General features: G+C 44.4%; 1 long non-coding RNA gene across 2 annotated transcripts; it reads left to right on the top strand.

Moving 5' to 3' along the window:
* The first annotated feature begins 1303 nt into the window (after nt 1-1303).
* Nucleotides 1304-10421, top strand: LOC310759831. 2 transcript variants are annotated; one of them, XR_014546544.1, is made up of 4 exons: nt 1304-1496; nt 7410-7530; nt 8806-8971; nt 9871-10421. It is a non-coding gene; the product is annotated as an uncharacterized lncRNA (long non-coding RNA). The 2 variants fall into 2 exon arrangements; XR_014546545.1 differs by lacking the exon at nt 9871-10421 and having other exon boundaries at nt 8806-9277.
* Nucleotides 10422-14135: the final 3714 nt, after the last annotated feature.

Here is a 14135-nt window from a genome sequence, read left to right as displayed (position 1 = left end):
AAGGTTGGTAAGACAACTCAAAATTGCTGTGATTCACAGTAGGTTAGCAAAGAAGGGACAGAGCACACCATTCATTCTCTGCCAGCCCACACAATTTATCTGCTGGCCACCGAGGAGAGAATTTCCCTCACACACATTTTATTTCCCCTGCTCTGCTGCCAGTAGAGATGGAGATGGCTGGCAAAAGAGAGGCAACTTTCTCCATTTTGTCTTTGCCAGCTTAATGTGTGTGTTTGTGTGTTGCCTTCTCCACACCAAGTGGCAGAAACAAGGCACCCTGGTGCATGTGGAGGGACCCTGTCCATTGCTTTCTAAAGACAAGTTTCTTTTTTTAAAAAAATAGATCTGTTGTGGCAGAATACTTTAATTGCACAAACCTAAATTTCCCTCCTGCAAAATAGGTAGAGGTAAAGGTAAAGGACCCCTGGACGGTTAAGTCCAGTCAAAGGTGACTATGGGGTGTGGCGCTCATCTCGCTTTTCAGGCCGAGGGAGCCGGCGTTTGTCTACGGACAGCTTTCTGGGGCATGTGACCAGCATAACTAATCCGCTTCTGGCAGTGATGGAAACCAGAGTGCACGGAAATGCTGTTTACCTTCCCGCTGCAGCGGTACCTATTTATCTACTTGCACTGGTATGCTTTCGAACTGCTAGGTAGGCAGGATCTGGGACAGAGCAACGGGAGCTCACTCCTTCACGTGGACTTGAACTGCCAACCTCACAATCAACAAGCATGAGAGTCTTGGTGGTTTAGACCACAGTGCCACCTGCATCCACTTCCTGTAACTAGAGAGGCCCTGTAATAGATGGATTCCCTACTTGCCCGCTCTTTGCCTTGCCTGCTGCTTCTCTGTCCTCATGCTACTGCCCATTTCAGTGAGATGACCACTACAGTCATACTTATGCTGACTACCTCACTAAGAGAAGAACATACAGGGTCCACCATCTGCTCCCAACTAAGCCCACCTCACTGAGAAAGAGATTGTGCTGACGTGTACCTGCTTTTGGCAGCTTCCGCAAGAGAAATAAATATTCTGCCCACATGTTACTGCCTGCCTGAGTGGAAGAGGAATGAAGATGAATGAATGCCTCTCCCTACAAAATGATGCTCCCTACCTGAAGTACAGGGGCTGCCCACCGTGGCCCATGCTAGCCACCTGAGGGAGAAAAACTGGCCACTGTGATCTCGTGCTGATGCTGCCTATTTCACACTGGCCACTGTGTCCTCACATGGATGTGTCCCACCAGAAGGAGAGACAAAGGCCATTGTGATGTCATGCTGATACTGAAGGAGAGAGAAACTGGCCAATGTACCAGCCCACAACTGCTGTTCACCTGAGTAACAAGGAGACACTGCCTGGCACACCAACACATTGCTCACCATGTTCATGAGAATTATGTCCTTTGCACCTTGGACCAAACTGGCGTTTCTTAACTTGTTTTTACTCTCCTGTTCCTGCATATTAGGTTCCCTTACCAGAGGTCTAAAATAACAAGGTAATGTATCAACCACTTTTATCTGTACACAAAAGGTAGGTAAAGGTAAAAGGTAAACGACCCCTGGATGGTTAAGTCCAGTCAAAGGCGACTATGGAGTTGTGGCACTCATCTTGCTTTCAGGTTGAGGGAGCCAGCGTTTTTCCACAGACAACTTTCTGGGTCACGTGGCCAGCATGACTAAACCACTTCTGGCACAATGGGACACCGTGACAGAAGCCAGGGTGCATGGAAATGCTGTTTACCTTCCCGCTGCAGCGGTACCTACTTGCACTGATATGCTTTCAAACTGCTAGGTTGGCAGGAGCTGGGACAGAGCAATGGGAGCTCACCCTGTCATGCAGACTCAAACCACCAACCTTCCGATTGGCAAGCCCAAGAGGTTCAGTGGTTTAGACCACAGCGCCACCCGCAGCCCTTCCTGCAAAATACTGACAGTCTGGAGGGAGCCTTAATTTGACATTTGGAATCTATGTAAAGATCTCCCAATCTAATTCAGTGAAAAGCAAGTGCAATTAAAGTATATCAATTAGCAAAGCCTGATACTTTGGAGGGCTGCATCATATCATGGCAGAGGAGAGTTGACTAATAGTTTGACTCAGGGTAAAATCAGCTTCAAAGGTTCAATCGGTGTCTCAATGCATGTTTACATTTATATCTGTGCTATCAATGTTACTGTGCACAGGGTGTATTTTATCATTTTGGGAAGATACTTTCGTAGAACTAATCTCTTGCCTTAAGGTTTCAAAGGGATTAGAGGCTGGCTATTTTCTTCCACTGCAATGTGGGAGATTTATGCAGGTAATTCCATTAGCGCTGTTGATGTTCTTCACATAAATCCCCTGAGCATTAATTGGAGGAAACAGAAGCTCAATATTATATGCAGATCGTGCAAAGTCCCCCTTAATTTAGGGCTGAGTTGCACAGGAGAAACCTAAAAAATACTGAGCCAGAGACTGCTTTGTGCAACAGCTTTTCCAAGGTGTGTAAAATTGTTGTGGGGCGTGGGGGTGGGTGGGGTAGAATATGTGCATAATGTATACATTTCTAGAAACATCTAGGACCAGAACTAGTGTGAAAGCATAGGACAATTTCCTTAGCATGTTATCACATTGACCCCAATGTGCTAAAGACACTCAGGGCACCATATTGATGAAGCTAAGCAGGACTGGGTCTGGTCTGGATGGGAAACCACCTAGGAATCACATGCATGTTGCCTTGCCCTCTGTGATAAGCAAGGTAGAAGTGTAATAAACTAAACCACCTTTTATGAGCCAATGAGCAATTTCAAAATTTGAGAGACTGTTGGAGGTGCCAGTCACAAAATAACTCCAGGCACCAGGTTGCCGGCCTCTGAACTAAATGAAAGAGGCATGCCAGGGCCTAGTGAGTCTTGAATGTCAGTCCTGCAGCTAAAAATGAGGAAGGAGTGTGGTTCTTTACTCCTGGAGGTGCTCACAAAGGTTCTGGTAAACCAGGCCTTGGCAGGTCTAGTCCTCACAAAGTCATGTACTTTGACAAATGCCAAAGCCCATGTCACATCAGTCCCTGTGTTCTTGGAGGAAACAGCAATCAGGGATGGAAGGTAAATTTGATTCTGTTTTCATTTAAAGGCAAACTCCCCTGATTTGCAAGATGCAAACCAAAACTCAGCCATCCTTCAAAATTTGCTCTTCTCTGAATTTTCCAATGCCGTTATCTAGCCAGAAAAAATGCATATTGGGGCACAGTGTGCATACTAATGTATACATTAGTGATAAAAGCATACAAAATGCATTACATTAGGGTAAAGGGCTTGCAAAAAATGGTACCTTAGTCAAAATGGCTTGCAAAAAATGTGTTCATTATAAGAAGTTCACACTCACATTCTGTTGAATTTTCATGAGTTTCTTTTTTCTTTTTTAATCACAAATTCCTGCAGAATTGTGAAGAACTCAGTTTAAGATAAGGGGGAAACGAGAAACGTAGAGAATGGAAACTGACAGGTTTGTGCAAGTCTAATGGCAGGACACCACTTTTCTCTTGAAAATACAGAGAACCTGCGATCAGGAAAGGAGGGTATATCTGCTTTTGTATATTGCAAAGGGACAGGTGGCAAGTGATATGTGGCACGCATGTGTATTTAACAGCTGATATGGCACGCATTGCGCATTCTGTTATCACTACCTGCATATAAATTGTTGTGCCAGAACTGAAGAGCTGCCCTCAGTTACCAAGCAGTTACTAATCTTGCCTGCCAGGCAGGCATTGTTAATCTCTCAATCAGGGAACAAAGGAAAAATCTTGTCTATAGCTGCTGCTGACAAGTTGAAAACCCAAGCAGGTGTCGTCTTCCTAAGCAAATGTGCGCGCGCACACCTTTAGAGATGGGGAAAGTTCCTGCTTTTGAGAGTAGCAAACAATCTCCTTTGTCAGGTGGTTTCAGAGCCAATCCGAGCGAATCATTTTGTGACACTTTGATTTGGACAAAGACTTGGTCCCCTGCCGGGTGCCAGGTGCAGACAGAAAGGGGTGATCCATATGATCCCCGCAGTGTCCACCCTGCCAAGGAAACACTGAGTGGAACACAGAATAATGTTTTTGGAAAAGGTTAGTCGTGAATGTCTCCTCGCAAACATGCCAGAAGGATGAGCATGTTAGTGAAAACCTAACCTTTGGCTCGAAGAGGCCTGACCGACTGACAGGACACACAAAAAAACCTTCTTGAATGGTGGTCACGAAACAGCATCCATCTCTGCCCCAAACAACACCCACCATTTATGACTATGTTCTCTCCTTTTAACCACCCATTTTGCTTCCAGGCTAGCTCCTGGAGATGAGGCATCGGATTTTGCAACAAAAGCGTGAGTGGGGTTGCACTCTGCAGAGAAAAACAGGAGGCACAATTTATTATTATTTTATCTGGCACGGAAATATATTCTCCCCGGGTGAGCATAGCCCCTTGCGCAACGTCTTCAGCGTTCCACATCTATTTTTCTCTCCTTTGCTGAAAGCTTTATGTCAGCAACACTTCCTTTTTACAGATACCCCCTAGAGTCTTTCGCACTCAAGGGCAGCCCTGATGGGAAGAAGGTGTTTTCCGCCCTGCGGCTCTACATTGTGATTGCAGACTGCCTCCCCAGTCTCACAAACAATGGCATCGGAATGGCTGCCGTCCCTTTATATATTTTTTGAGCAGTATAAAACTGTAAGTGGCTGCAAGAAGCGGTCACTGCTACATGCTTTCCCACCCCTCTGTTTTAAAGCCATTTTAATCTATTCCTGTCCTATCTCTTCCTGTGTAACAAGCAGCTACACCTTTCGGCTGCTTTCAGAGAAGCTTAAAAAAAAAAACACCTTCAGCTTCCAGCTTGGCTAGAAACCCTGTGTATTATGGGAAGGATTTTTTTTAAAACTGTATCTTCCTTGCCAGCTCTTGAAATAATCAACTCAAGCAGGGTTTGAAGACAGAGCTAGAGCAGACAGCCCTGCAATGTCAAAAAAGAGGATTTGCACCATCTCCCTCCCCCCCCCAAAAGGACACCAGTTTGCATATGGTGATTTATATGTATAGATGCAAATTTAGAAACAGAAATGCTATAGTGAGGAAGACCCCAGCTGCGTATCTGCTCAATCTGTTGACCAGAAGATGTTAAGGGCTGGTGAGCAAGGCTCCTTCTCCCTCTCTCCTTTTATGGTTCCTTATCTTTAAAATGGACTCGGACTTCCAAATAGACGACAACTTGAAATAGAAGTCTATCTTTTGAAAGGCCATCAAACTCAAACTAGAGGACTGTAGAGGATGCCTCCCTGATCCCCCCCCCTGCTGTTTTTTCAACCCCTACTCACTTTGCCTTCCTGAACTCTAATGAGTTTCTCATCCCAAAAATTCTAGAGAGGTCTCCATTAGGGTTACCAGATGTCCCCGGTTCCTGGGGACAGTCCCCTGATTTGCAAATCTGTCCCCGGACAAATTCCATCCCTGGAAGGTCCCCAGATTTGCAAATCTGTCCCCAGGAAACATGGCTGCCTCAGCAGCCCAATGCCAGTCTGATAGCACAGTTGGCTCTGGCTGGCTTCAGGAGCTGCTTGCTGCCGTGGTGCCCACCATTTTTCCTCGCCGGAAGTCCCCACACATGTGTCTTGTGTGCATATGATGTGTCTTGTGTGATCTCCTGCCCCCTTTGTTTTGCCTGATCAGGGGAGGCTTGGGAGTCACGGGCGGCCATTGCCCCGTTTTTAAAAAACTGCATTTATGCTTCACAGGGTGTAAAAGAAGGGCTTTGCACCTTTATACAATACGCATGTATGATTGGGACCAGGGTCTTTTGCCTCACCACCTCCACTACTGACTCCCTGTTGCTACTCAGCTTTAAAAAAAAAAGGGGTCCCCGGATTCATTGAAAAAAATCTGGTAACCATAGTCTCCATGGCGCCATTCAATACCACTTTAGACAGTCATGGCTTTCCCCAAATAATTCTGGGATCTGTTGTTGGCTATGCTGAGAGTTGTTTTCCTCCCACAGCTAAAATCCCCAGAGTTCCCTGTTTGGCAGGCTGGTGGGGGGGAGTGTGATTATGTTGGGAAAGATGAAGTGCTTCATGAAAACCACACATCTGCCCCATGGAAAATGCATGTGTGTGCCTGAAGCTATTGATGTCTTCTATGCTCTGCTCCCACTGTTAAGAGATGGCATTCCTCTGAATAATGGGTGCTTGGAATCACAAGTTGGGAGAGCATTGCTACACTCAGATCCTATTTGTGGGCTTCCATAGGCCATTGTGCTGGTCCCGTGGATTACCTGAGAGGCGAGGTCCAAGTCCGGTCCGTGGTCAAAGGTGCAACATGGAGGCAGTCCGTAGTAGCTGAAGCTGGGTGCAGGGCAGAGAGTCGGGTGAAGTCAGGAACAGACTTGCAAGCAGGGAGCCAGGGCAGGTCAGGAGCTCAGGCAGGAAAGCAGGACAGGGTTCAGGCAGGAACTAGCAACCAACAATGTTGCTCCAGCAACTTGGGACTGGGGCTGGCCAGATTTTATCTGCCCCAAGGCATAGGGCGGCCTCGATCCTCTGGTGACTCGCATCTCCTGGCCTGGAGGTGAGCAATCCTCCTGCGGGAACCTAGTTCCCTCCGCCTCTCTGCCCTGAGCCTCTGCAGCTCAGGAGAGGCTGGAGGGTTACCGGACCCAGAGGCAACCTTAGCTTCCTCTGAAGGGGCTGAAAGTGGAGCACCTGCGGGCAATGGGTCTTCAATCACCTCAGGAGCCAGAGCAGACTCAGCTGATGCCTGCACCTGAGGATCCAGCACAGGTGAGGACGCTTCAGGCTAATGCCCCAGCCCCGGCTCAGCTGGTTCTGGAGGCGGGGAATCCTGTGCAGGCTGGGATCCCTCAGGTTCAGCATCTGAGTCCGAATCCCAGGCCATCACACCCATCATGACTTACCTTGATAGGCCACTGACATGTTCTATCAATGCTCTCGTGTTCTCGTGTTAACACACACACACCGGTGGCCCAACCACCAGCATGTTGTCATGGCATGTGGACAAAAAGGTTACTCCCCCCCCCCCACTTTGAACAGACTATAGAGAGTCTTTCGTGCTGCATTATCACCAAGATAGAAGAAGAACCATGTTATCTTCTGGGCCATGCTATCTTCTGCCAAGCTCATAACAACCACTGTGCTAGCTGCTCTTATAAGGGATAAAGCCAGGAAACAGGCCTTCCTCTTAATTTCAGTCTTCTTTGTTCAGTGAGGCTGCTGAGAATCAACAACCATGGCCTACAGCATTAGCCTGGGGCACTCATAATTTCCTCATTCCCAGCACTAATGGATATTTGTTTTTTATTGTTTTGCTACAGATTTAGAGTTAATGGACCATTGTTAGGAAAGTAACGGAGTTACTCACTGTTTTATTCTTTCTTAATTTGGACACAGAGTTTCTGAATGCAGAATGAGTTTCAACACTTCACTTCAGAGGAATAATAAATGCCCGTGTTTTCAAGATGTTTTGGTTGGCAAATCATTATGTCTGTCAAGCTGAGACATGCCTATAATGGTAACTTGGTTTTTCAAAGTAAAATTACATTTTGGAGAGGTGGGTTGGGTTGTTGTTTTATGGGCTATAAATCTCTGCAGCATCTTCGTCTAGATGCAGGTGAATACAGATGGACACAAGGCTGTTGTGTTTTTTAGTATCTACTTTCAGCAATTGATAGTACTTTGGGTTGGACAATTGACTTCTCCAGCATTGGGTCAGCCCATCTTTCTGTGCTAAAGATATTGCCAGACCTTAATCTGGCATTATATTACACTCCACAATTGCAAAAGCTTTCACCGTGTTGTAAAGTTAATATTATTCTGTTCCTCCTCCCTCTAATAACACCATGATAAACCACAGTACAGCGATGATCCTTAAAAATGATGCGTTGCTTACTCTATATTTCTTTTCTTTTGTTGGCTTGAATGCATGTGTTTGTGTAGGAAATATCTATATAACAACACTAATTTTGGTGGGGTACGGGAATGGCAAACTAATTCCCTTGGTACAGCAGAGCAGTGGCGTAGCGTGGGGGGTGCAGGGGGGGCGGGCCGCACCGGGCGCAACATCTGGGGTTAGGGCAAATCCACGGGTTAGGGGGCGCAAATCCACAGGTTAGGGGGCGCAAATCCACGGGTTAGGGGGCGCAAATTACTTGCCTTGCCCCGGGTGCTGACAACCCACGCTACGCCACTGCAGCAGAGACTGTAGTGTCTTTATGATATATGGTTCATTTACACGTATATACAACCGGGACCTACGGTGGAGGGGCTCACAGCATCAACACCCCAAGAGGATATTGCATCTCCTGTAACCACAGCCTTGGATTCAAGCAGAAATCAGATGAGGTTCTCTCTCAAACACAGGCTTCAGCCTGCTTCTTTTCCATCTTCTAGCTTACACATTCCAAACTCTCAACTCTGTGATTTAGTCTTTCTAACTATCCTTGATCCATTTGTTGTCTTACATGGATCCATTTCCTTTGTTCCCCTTAATGGCCCATCACCTCACAAGGAAGCTAGTTTGACTATTACAGGAATTAGAAGGGCCTGCCCCCCTCCCACATCATAACAATACGTTACCACAGAACAGAGGGGGCTGTATGAAATTACCTAATTTTGCCATTATAGGAACCAGGACCTATCACTTTTTTTCATCATACAGAGTTTACCTTGTTCCTACGCACTCCTGATCAATGTTTATATGACATTATTAAGAAAGATTCTTTTGAGATATGGAATTCAGTGCCACCAACATATTGATCTTTGCTTCTTGCTTTCATCCTGCTGAAAGTTATATTGCCTCTGTGTCTGCTTGGCGCCTGGCTACTCCTGGGAACTGAACGCAGGCGAGTCTCTTCTGACAACGAATCCAGAGAAGACTAAAGTGACCGTGGACAGCAAGTCCCAAGACTGTGGTTCCCATCACTGAAACTGCTTGGCATCCAGAGGCCACTCAGGTTGTGTGACCTTGGTGTGTGCTTTGATTCATCATCTGGAATTTCAGGTTGTAATGGTGGCCAGATGAGCACATGGTCAACTGTCCCTAGGGGGAAAGCAGCAGACCTCATCTCTAGCTCAGCAAAACAGGCAGCTGCCTTTGACTGAGTCAGACCCTTGATCCATCTAGCTTGGTACTGCCTACACTGGCTGGCAACAGCTCTCCAGGGTTTCAGACAAAAGGCATTCCAGCCCTGCCTGGAGATGCCAGGAATGGAACATGGTATCTAACTCTGAGCAGATTTGCTAAGATGTATAAGACTAAATGGGGACATGGGTGGCGCTGTGGGTTAAACCACAGAGCCTACAGCTTGCCGATGGAAGGTCGGTGGTTCGATTCCCCGCGATGGGGTGAGCTCCCGTTGCTCGGTCCCTGCTCCTGCCAACCTAGCAGTTCGAAAGCACATCAAAGTGCATGTAGATAAATAGGTACCGCTCCGGCGGGAAGGTAAGCAGCGTTTCCGTGCACTGCTCTGGTTTGCCAGAAGTGGCTTAGTCATGCTGGCCACATGACCCGGAAGCTGTACGCTGGCTCCCTCTCATAAAGTGAGATGAGCGCCGCAGCCCCAGAGTCGGCCACGACTGGACCTAATGGTCCCTTTACCTTTATAAGACTAAATCAGGTAAGTGCTAGAGATGCAATGAGACTGAGGGTACGTTTTATCATATGTGGTGGACCTGTAAAAGGGTAAAAGATTATTGGGAAATAATTCACAATGAATTGAAAAAAAATCTATAAAAGTACTTCCCCCCCAAAAAAAACCAGAGTCCTTTTTGTTGCAAATAATTCAAACAGAAATTCCCAGGTGTCAAAAAAGGTTATTTATGTATGCTACTACTGCAGCTTGTGTTTTGTTAGCCCCCAAATGGAAAATGAGTGAGGTCCCAACTAAAGAAGAACATCAACTTAAGCTGATGGAATATACACTGCTTGCGAACCTAACATATAGAATAAGAGAACAAGAAGAACATACGTTTAGAGAAGATTGGAAAACATTTATTGAATATATGGAGGAAAACTGTGTACATTTGAAAACGTGGGCAGCATTAAGATAAATTCAACAGTGTAAATAAGTTTTGATGGATATAATAATGGAATACTGAATGATTTAGTTTATATAAAATATGCAGGGATTTATATTATTCAAAATGAACCATGGAAAGAGAAGAAGGGAAGTCACTGATATTTTAAGGTTGTTTAAATGAATATTCTAAAATGTAAAACAGAAAATTTAATACAAATTATGGGGGGGGGGAATGGGACATTCCAGATGCTCTACCACTAAGCTAGGACTTTTCTCCTAGTGACAACTGCTTATGTATCTGCCACTGTAAGGCCCAACTAGTTCTACAGTACAGGGGACTGCTTTTTACTTGCAAGCTCCTGCCGGTGCAGAATGTGGTGACCCACCTCTTAGAATCATAGAATCATAGAGTTGGAAGAGACCACAAGGGCCATCGAGTCCAACCCCCTGCCAAGCAGGAAACACCATCAGAGCACTCCTGACATATGGTTGTCAAGCCTCTGCTTAAAGACCTCCAAAGAAGGAGACAAGGGAAGGGCCAAAACCCAGTGATAGAGCCTCTGCTTTGCTTGAAACAGGTCTCGGCCTCAGTCCCTAGCATCTCCAGTTTAAAAAGATCTTGGGAGACTGCTGCCATGGGCTAGCTAGATGGCCAATGGTCTAACTAGGCACAAGACAGCTTCATTATGTTCTCGTGGACATATATGCCATACATATGGCTTCAAATGCTGTTATAAAGTTTTCTTCCTGGCAGTTTTTGAAGAAATAAATTAATTCTTAATGACACGCTGAGACAAATCTCCCACTGCTTTCAGTGCCACAGAGATTAATAGACTAAGTTGGTGGACCTTAGATTTCATTAAGGTCATGCTAAATTGCCTTACAAATAATTTAATTCTGATTGTCCACCCCCAGCCCCCAAACCCCCTGATTCTAAGCTGACAGATTACACAGCAATTAATCAGCGCAAGGGTTGGCCTTTGGGTCTTGTATTCCGGAGGAAAAACTTATCCTGTTTTCAATGTTCTTGCGCAGGAAAATGGCATGCTCCAGTAAGTTCTGATTATTTTCCATGCAGCATGAAAGATTAAACACGCTTTTAAATAAATTTATTTGTACCGCATGGGCCTTATTTTATACAGGCAGGAAGAAGCCAATTTCACTTTGATGGGGACATGAGATACGATTTGTCAATTCAATTCTGGGCCTCTAAATTAGATACCATGTCATAAATTTCCGCGATAGGTACAGTCTATTTTTTTTATTTTTATTTTTGGGTTAACACCAAGACAGGTCTGGAATGAAAGCCTTATCTTTGATAGAAAGATGTATATGAAAAGGAGCCTTCACATTTTTTTTAAAAAAATCAATCAATGGGACTATATAGGAGAACTCGAAACATAACAAATAATGGGATAATAATTTCAAAACTTCCGAAAGATTTCATTTAGATCAATTAATGTATTAAATATAGTCTAGTCAAATGCCCCACAAAACTGCTGGTCTACTAGCATCTGTGGGAAAATGTCTTGGGGGGAAAGTGTGTCTTTTTAAATAGTAAAATATCATCCTCTTCATGTACCACTACAGTAGGTCCCATTTGTTAACTCAGGGATGGAGAAAATTGTGGCCCTCCTGATGTTGATAGACTCCAACTCCCATCAGCCTCAGCCAACATGGCCAATGGTTGGAAATGATGGGAGTTGCAGTTTAGCCACAACCCAGTCTTAAAAGAATTAAAAAAAGAAGATGCTCTACTGCTTCCACAGTAAGCACCTGGACCCCCTGAAATGTTTCATCCCCACCTGCCAAACAGTTGAAGCAGACACACAAAATTTGCCAACTGCAAACGGGGTGATGAATTGTCCCAGCTGTTTGATCTCTAACTGTTAGATAAGGCTCTACAAACAGTCTCCTAGAATTGCTCTCTACTGTGCTTACTTTTGGAAAGGCTCTTCCTCTCCAAAGATCCATAATTTCTGCATACGTTACCCTCTCTAGGTAGACTGGGTTTCTTTAACATGACCATGTAGACTTTTTTTTTCCAGGAGTAGGGTGTGAAATTCTCTGTTTAGAAGAACCATCAAGGGCATCCATAGACTATACACACCCCCTTTGGATCAGAATCATATTGTCTCCCCAAATCTAGTGTTCCATACGATTGGCTACAGTGGCTGGCAATAAGCGATGGATCTCACCTTTTGTGGAAAACAGACAATATCCTTTAGCCCTGAGGAAAAATCGTCTTCATTAAAGTTAATGATGACATTGTGAAAGACACTTAATAATGTGGTAATGCTTAGCTGATCAGACGCAATCGGGTGGTGCTAATTGTAAGGCAGTGTTGTGTGTGGATAGGTCTGGTTTGGCTGTGTAAGGATCAGTGGCTGGAGAATGAGTTTGCTATGAATCATACAACAGGACAAGTCCAGCTGTTGGGCTTTCCTCAGAAAAATAAGTGTTTTCAGATCTGAAAACTGACCTCAGAGATGCAGGTACAAGCAGAACAATTCACATTCACACATATCTTTGGGGCTCCCTAAAGCTTCACATAGCAGACCTCATCGCTTGGACAGCTTGGACCAGTTTTGAATACATGAGCAGGAAATGGAATTTTGGTACACTCAGCCTTATTTTCCAGCTTTGTGAAGCTTTTGCCAACATGAGATAGCCTTTACTCTGATATTAAACTGGCGGGTTTTTCTTTTTTCTTTTAATGACTGAATTGTCCTTTCAGCTGCTCACTTTCTTAACAAAGTACAAGTGTCCCAGTTTTCATCTGCAAGGGTTGGGAAGGGCAGAGGAGACACAGAGGTTTCACTTTTAAGGCGCACAATGTACCTTCTTAATGTGTATAAATAAGGCTCCAATTCCCAGTGCTGTCAATCAGGCACTTTTCACTAGCCCTGTACTCACTAGATGAAATGAGAAAATTAATTCTCATTTCCTGTATCAACAAATCAATAGGAAGGAAATTGCATCCAGTCTTCCTAATCCTTTAATTACAGTGTCTTTCCTGTTATAGCCTGCATGAAAAGCTCACTTACAATAACCTGCCTTCTTTATCTCCAATTTCTTACACATATATTGAGTGTGTGGACAATCCACACCAAATATCCTGACCAGGCAAGGTTGAATTTCCATTGTTCAAAACCCATATTTGAATTACTAGCGGGAAGTGATATTTGAGCTGCCTTTGTCTAATAAAAGCACACTTATGCTAAGTCCAGAGTTAAATTTCGACCTTGGTGCATTGCTCATTGGAACACGATGAGATGGTGGACAAGACCTTGGGAATATAAGTGAAGGGGAATTCTGCAAATTATCTGCCTGCCAGGATTTCCAAAATTTGGATGCTGGTCATGAATTTTTCATGCAGCATTGCAAATCTGAGAAACCGAAAAATCTGCTCCATGTGCACTTACCTGGGAGACTGCTAAATGCTAACTGCTGTAGGAATAGTTGCCTATGATTCAAAATGTGCTTTCTCGGTGACGTTCTTTTCCTGTGCACCTGCTTTTTCAAACTTCCATATCTTTTTTTTGTAGACCATCTACTGCCATCAAGGCATTTGAGTGCTGGAGGAAAAAGCACAGTGATAGTAACTGAGTGGGTGACAGTGTTGACAGAGCAGGGCAGCACAGTCCATTTAAGTGTACAGGGAGAAGGAAACCAGAGTGGTCCATAGAAGAGTGAGCCCTTCTAAAAGCAAGGATGTCCAGCTTTTCATACCAAGTGGGTCGCAATGCTATTTCGACACAGAACCCATGGGCCACTCACTGAATTAAATTTCCATTTCATAAATGAACGTGTTTGCCATATATTTATATTTAAAACACATAATTAATATTTTTAATTAAATACATATAATCAAATGCACAATGAATATATTTAATATATTCAATTATTGAACAATTTTTTTGGAAAAGTTTTTATTATGAAAATAATTCAGCATTAATACACACATATTGTGAATATACAAACATACAAACATACATTTCATACAATCCTTAAAAAAGTTCAAACATACCTACACTCAGTCCCACAGATAATTCCTTTTCCCATCACCATCCACCACCCCTCACCCCACCTTTGTGTT

This window comes from Podarcis filfolensis, assembly GCF_964270895.1.
Source record: "Podarcis filfolensis genome assembly, chromosome: 3".
In the NCBI taxonomy this organism is placed as follows: Eukaryota; Metazoa; Chordata; class Lepidosauria; order Squamata; family Lacertidae; genus Podarcis; species Podarcis filfolensis.
The sequence above is the reverse complement of the archived record's forward strand: the minus strand, read 5'-3'. Positions and strand labels throughout refer to the sequence as shown.